This window comes from Notolepis coatsorum, assembly GCF_963971535.1.
Source record: "Notolepis coatsorum genome assembly, chromosome: 15".
NCBI classification, from domain to species: domain Eukaryota; kingdom Metazoa; phylum Chordata; class Actinopteri; order Aulopiformes; family Paralepididae; genus Notolepis; species Notolepis coatsorum.
Window position 1 is genome coordinate 43,892,605 of NC_140179.1, and position 7,623 is coordinate 43,900,227.

General features: G+C 42.3%; 1 protein-coding gene across 1 annotated transcript in view; it reads right to left on the reverse strand.

The window, feature by feature from the left end:
* grm8a (glutamate receptor, metabotropic 8a) overlaps window positions 1-7,623 on the reverse strand; it is a 484,022-nt gene that overhangs the window by 475,314 nt on the left and 1,085 nt on the right. The window lies entirely within an intron of this gene.

Genomic DNA, 7,623 nt, shown 5'->3' on the forward strand with positions numbered 1-7,623 from the left:
CAAATGCTTCTCGACAGTGGGAATGGATTTTCACTGTTACGTTATTGTCATTTCATTCTCTCTCTCTCTCTCTCTCTCTCTCTCTCTCTCTCTCTCTCTCTCTCTCTCTCTCTCTCTCTCTCTCTCTCTCTCTCTCTCTCTCTCTCTCTCTCTCTCTCTCTCTCTATCTCTCTCTCTCTCTATCTATCTCTCTCGCTCTCTATCTCTCTATCTCTCTCTCTCTGGGATATGGGTAAAACATTTTATTAGGGATGTCCGATATTATCGGCCTACCGATATTGGCATTAAAATGTGATATCGGAAAATATCGGTATCGGTTTAAAAAAAAAAATCAAATTAAAAATAAATGTGTTTTTTTTTTTTACATTTCTATAACCTTTATTTACCCAGGCAAGCAAGTAAGAACAAATTCTGATTTTATTTATTGTCAAAAGTATGCATAATCTTGTCTTAATTCCACAACAAGAGATATGTAAGGGATAATGTAAGCTACGAGGTTATTGTCGCAAAATAATTGACCGACACAGAGTTTAAAATACCGAGCAGCCTCGGCGAGGTGTTTTAAACGTCAGTGAAGGTCAATTATTTTGCGACAATGATTGAGTATAGCTATACATTATCCCGCTTATTACATGGCTAACTTACTAACAATATACCTAATTCATTTTACATCGACTCGCAACACTGGTTCTGGCTCCGCTCGTTGCTCCGCCCTGTCATCGCTGGCAGCTTCCCCAGCAGCCGGCAGTGTCTGATTGCACTGATGTCAGTGGGCTTGATTGCGAACAGCTGCGCACAGCGGTCATTATTGTTCCACAGAGGTCCGTTATCGGGCAATATCGGACCTCTGACGCGCACTATTGACCAATCACAAGCAAGCATTTCGGCGAATGTGAAAACGCCATGTAATAAGTAATGTTAACACTATGATCGCCGGGGACGAGCTAAGACGTCATTCCTAGCCATGCTCATTCTGCCGAAGACGCCGTAACTCGTCTTTGATGTCAATATTTCAAAAATCTCTGACCGAAATCATATTTCCCCTCCGGAGCCCTGACACACACTGCAAAGCTCCACTCAACTCTCTAGCGGTTCAAGAGCGCCATCTGGTGGCCGATCGGCAGATCGCCAACCGGAAATGAGCCTTTGAACCGGTAGTGCTCATCCATATGTGGTCCGGGCACTCGCTATCGTTAGAGAGACTCTGTCTTGACACAGTGAACATCGATCGGTGCAAATAACTCGAAAAAACAACATGATTTGGACGTATATACTATTATACAACCTGGAAATGGATCGGGCATTTCTCCATCCCATAATAGAAAAAATTCTGTTCCACGCTCATCTGCCAGCGGCGCGAGGAAGCCACGGTAAGATTCAGCGTTATATATTCTAACGTGTTCCATATAAACTGCTATGATGAACATATGACCCACTCTGGATGAATCATCTAACGCTGCCCACGGAATTATAAACGATCCCCCGCCCATCCGGTCATCATCAGATGACACGTAGTAACTTCTAGAACCACGTCCAGTTGAAATTTTTTATCTCGCGCCGATTGCTATCAAACTGTATTTCATCATCAATATAATGCATTTGGAGCTATAAATCAAGTTCTGGAGAAAGCTGCAGAAAACGATAAAAACATACTTATACTTTAGACCATATTTTAGTATGAATATGTGAATGAAAAAGTTTAACGTTGCTACACCCTGAACAATACATATAGGACATTGAATGGGCCATAATAATGGCAATTTAGCAATAGAATTTAAAAAGTTATAGCCCTGCAAAGAAGGGGAACTTCTCCATAGACAAATAAAGCTGGCGAGGGATGGTAAATTATGAATTTAACCCATGGCGATCAAAGTGTTAATTACCTGAAATTAACCCTGCATATATCGGTATCGGTTGATATTGGTATCGGAAATTAAGAGTTGGACAATATCGGTATATCGGTATCGGTAAAAAAGCCAATATCGAGCATCCCTATTTTTAATGCCTCGCAGGAATGGGAATGGTAGGCTCTGTGCTGGCATGGCTGTCATCCAATTCAACGACCGCTCCTACCAAGTATCATGGAGAGGGACCCTGTCGGCCCCCCGCCGCCTTCAGACAGGTGTTCCCCAGGGATCGGTCCTTGACCCCTCCTCTTCTTCCTCTACACCAAATCTCTGGGTAACAATATCACGTCTCATGCCTTCTCGTATCACTGCTATGCCGATGATACTCAACTCTTCCTCTCCTTTCCTCCCTCAGATATCCATGTCATGTCACTGAGCGGATCTCGGCCTGTCTGTCCGACATCTCCGTCTGGATAACGACCAGCCCATGGATTCATCCCGACCGCCAAGAACCTCGGTGTTGTCCTTGTCGACCGGCTGAACTTCTCCACGCTCACATCGCTGCAACAACCAGAACCTGCAGATTCCCCTTGAGCAACGTCAGAAGAATCCGCCCCTTCCGGACAAAAGAAGCCACTCAACTCCTCGTCCAATCAACAGTCATGTCTCACCTCTACTACTGCAATGCACTGCTCGCTGGTCTACCAACCACCACCACCAAGCCACTTCAACTAATTCAGAATGCAGCCGCCCGCCTGATCTCCAACCTACTGGCTCCGCATCACCGTCATTAACCTGTTAAGCATCGGGCGGCCCGACGGCGGGCTGTCGTGCACGTTGCAGCACTTTGCCCTCGTCTGTCGGATTCAGGCTGTGTTAAAAAAGAATTAATTGGACTGGATGGCCATTTTGGATAAGCATACCGATACAAACAAGAAATATGTGTAAAACACTAATTTTCCATGGTATTGTTATCAACTTTGGACCTGTACTAAATATGACTTCAGGCTATGGACCCATTGTGTTTTCCAGCTCATACCAGCTGGAACTCTTTTGCAGGCATTTCTTTGCAAACTAATTCAGACGTAAGTCAAAATAAAACTTTTATTTCAGTGTGTTCAAACCTCTGTAACTCTATTAGCACTCTGATTGAAAATTCTGAATGTTTCCTTTAAAAAGAAACCAGACTAATGCATGTGCTATAAGTGGTTCAAGAGTGACCAATTTACTTTGGGTATGCAATCGACAGGCTTTGTATGCTAAATGGACCGGATGGAAAAGAGGTTAATTGGGTACACCAATATTTGCCTGTCAACTTCACTTTGAGAATAATAAATAGAGATATGAATCAGACTGACAGACTCACACACACACACACACACACACACACACACACACACACACACACACACACACACACACACACACACACACACACACACACACACACACACACACACACACACACACACACACACACACACACACACACACACACACACACACACACACACACACACACACACACACACACACACACACACACACACACACACACACAGTATCTCTCTTTCTCTCTCTTTCTTTCTATTTCTCTACAACACCAACCCTATTGAAGGAAATATAGATTTTTCAAGGTGTATATAATGTAAAATATTGGTGGATGACAGCATCTACTCATAGTCATCTCAGAGGAGGATAACAGAGAGAGAGTGTGTGTTAGGAGCTGATTAACAACCTGCAGATGAGGTTGTGTGCTGTTATCATCAACAGCTGATAGCCACAGCGTTTGTTTGGGGTAAGTTAATATCAACATTGCCGTTGCTATAGTGATATGGGTCAAATAGCTGTGGTCACAGACAGCGCGTCACATAGTAACGAGGAGAGGGGCGGGCCTGTCGTAGCTATGGTGAGAATAATATAATGTGAGTTATTCTGGGTGTAAGTTAGATTCAGCTACAACACACAGACGAGAAGAGCTTGATCAGAGACTTTTAACCGATTTCCCCCCGATTTCGCGGGGAGGGGGGAGGGGAGGACTGAAGTGCCACGACGACAGGCTTTTGGGATAACAGCTAGGCCGCGATGACCACCGAGCGGGGTGAAAGGAGAGATCATTAGAATAATGAATTTAGTTTCTTCCAAAGACTTTTCAAGGACAATATAGTTCCCATCTGATTACGAGGTTTTGTTCATGAATAAACAACGTTTTCCAAGAAAGGTATGAAGTTGCCAGTGTCGAATTCTTATGATTACGGATTGCATTAAAGGGGAATGACAAAGATTGTACAGCCAGTATGAGCAGGTCGATGTCGGAGAGAGAAATAAACACAACGCAGGAACTACACAAACACAGATGAAGAGGTGATTGGCTGATTATGATCAAAATCCAACACTATGGTACTTCAGACCAGAGGACCAGAGAACACCAACCCTATGGTACTCCAGACCAGAGGACCAGACAACACCAACCCTATGGTACTCCAGACCAGAGGACCAGACAACACCAACCCTAGAGTACTCCAGACCAGAGGACCAGACAACACCAACCCTAGAGTACTTCAGACCAGAGGACCAGACAACACCAACCCTAGGGTACTCCAGACCAGAGGACCAGACAACACCAACCCTAGAGTACTCCAGACCAGAGGACCAGACAACACCAACCCTAGAGTACTCCAGACCAGAGGACCAGACAACACCAACCCTAGGGCAGGGGTTCCCAAACTTTTCAGGCCGGGACCCAGAAAATAAGGCGTCAGAAAGCCGCGGCCCAATGCACATCGTCAGGCTTTTTTTTTTTTTTTTTGCCAAGTGACCGATTTTTTAAGCCAAATATCACTTCAATCCTATTAAGTTAGTTCAAGTTAGTTATTAATTTATATGTGCTATTTATGAGAGGGCTAACTTGTTGCAAAATAATAATGATAATAATAATAGCCTTATTAAAATACTATTGTTGCTTCGGTTGTTTTCAGCGTTTTATGTGCATAATCTGTTATTTAGTTTGAAATGTTCGTTGAAATAAGTAGATTTTTCGTTTTTGTTTATTTATTAAGTTAATATAAAACCATATAGTCACATTTTAGAATACAATAGAATAGAATTTTAGAATACAACTAGAAACACTGTCCTGGCCTGCTTCTAAATTCAGTGGCCTGAATAAAAAAAAAAAAAAAGGGGGGGGGGGTTTTGGATTTTTTTTTTTTTTGAAATCATCTCGCGGCCCTCCCGTGGCTGCTCGCGGCCCACCTTTGGGTCGCGACCCCGACTTTGGGAACCACTGCCCTAGGGTACTCAAGGCCCTGAGGCCGCCTCAATCGGGAAGATCTCCTGCAATGTCCAGGTGCAGAGGAAGACATTTATGTCTTCAACTCGTGGATACTCCAAACCTTTCCCAAACCAGCCGCACACACTGTTTCATTTAAAACGTTTGAATTATCCCCATGGAGCTTAGTATAAAGGCCTCTCAACACACTTCTGAAACTTGCCTAACTTTGAATAGACTTTCACTTCTAATGAAGTCCTGAGTTTCAGTAGTAGTCTCTTTTGTGGTAGATCTTTTTTGGGACACACACACACACACTTACAGTACATGTGCCCCTGAACACCTGCTAAATACTCATCCTGCATACATTGCTCTCTTTCAATCTATTACCCCTAGACACAGTCCATCACTCTGCTCTTAGATTCATTACTAGTGATAGTTATGGCACTCATCATTGCATCCTGTGGTGGCTTCTCTATCAGAGAGACAACATAGTCATTGGTATCTGTTCATGTTTAAGGCCATTGATGGTCAATTGCCACCATATATCACAATGATGCTAGATTTGAATTATGGACCTTATCTGACCCGCTCAAATGATTGGCTGATGCTTAAAAGAGGTCCCACGAGTTCAGTATGAACTGGGTAAGTCTGCCTTTTGTGTTGATGCACCAGCTGCCTGGAATGATCTTCAACTCACACTAAGAACCAATACCCCACTACCCTCTGGAACATGTAAAAACATGATCACAAACCTCCCTACCTCAGTGCATAACTGTTTTTTTAATTTAAACACATTATCACAAATCTCCTTACCTCAGTATGTACCTTTTTTATTTGATCTCTTTGTTTTCATCTCTTTTATGTTTTTGTTCTACTTATGCAAATGCCTTTTATATATATATATTCTGAACAGTTTGAATTTGTAATCTGGGCGGCATTGCAAATGCGGGTAAAACCTAAATGTCCTTCTCGAGATTGAATAAAGATTACTAATTAAATCAAAATAAGGATACACACACAAAAGCACACGCACGCACGCACACACACACACACACACACACACACACACACACACACACACACACACACATACACACACACACACACGCACACACACACACACACACACACACACACACACACACACACACACACACACACACACACACACCACACACACACACACACACACACACACACACACACACACACACACACATACACACACTGCCAAATGTTGAACCCAGATCATTGGCTGCCATTTGATAATGCAGCTCAAGTGTAGACAGAGATCTTTGTTGTCAAGTACCAGGCTACTTCAACCCTCCCAGACAAAACACTCGAGGAGAGAGATTATAAACATTGCAGGTTATCTATATATCTATCTATGTCATAAGGGTCTTATTTAGGTGAGCTATATGTTATAAGGGTCTTCTTTAGGTCAGCTATATATAATAATAATAATAATAATAATAATAATAATAATAATAATAATAATAATAAATAATAATATAATAATAATATAATAATAATAATAAATAATATAATAATAATAATAATAATAATAATAATAATAATAATAATAATAATAATAATAATAATAATAATAATAATAATAATAATAATAATAATTACTTGCATTTATATAGCGCTTTTCTAGACACTCAAAGTGCTTTACGATGTAGGGTGGAAATTGCCTCCTTCACCACCACTGGTAGCACCCAACCTTGGGCTACGCAGGCTCAATGGCTGCCATATACTGGCACCCGGCACACATCACACTACACAATGGCTGAACGGCTCAGGAGACACTAGACAGGGATTGATATCAGTCAATTAAGGGGAAGGGATGATTAGGTGGCCTTGATGTCAGAGACCTGATTGGGAATTTGGCCAGGAACGTCGCGGAGCCCCCTACTCTTTACGATAGGCGTCCTGGGTTCTTTAACAACTGAATTCAGTCAGGACCTCGGTTTAGCGTCTCATCCGAAGGACGGCACTCGCAGCTGTATGGTGTCCCTATCACCGTAACAGGGGCATTGTTACTGAGAAGTCCAGAGGACAGAGTGCCCCTGTTGGACAACAACACCACTTTCAGCAACCTTGACCGGGGCTCAAACCGGTGATCTTCCGATCATGAGTCCGGAGCTCATACAGGTCTTCTTTAGGTGAGCTATATACTGTATCATAAGGGTCTTTTTTATGTGATCTATATATCATCAGGGTTCCCCTCTAGGTGATCTATATGTCATAATGGTTCTCCTTTATGTGAGCTATATGTCATAATGGTTCTCCTTTAGGTGAGCTATTTGTGATAAGGTTCTCCTTTAGGTGAGCTATATGTGATAAGGGTTCTCTTTAGGTGAGCATATGGATAAGGGTTCTCCTTTAGGTGAGCTATATGTGATAAGGGTTCTCCTTTAGGTGAGCTATATGTGATAAGGACCTTCTTAGTCTTTATAAATGTAACTTGTAAATCCTGAGGGATCATGGAAGTAGTCACTT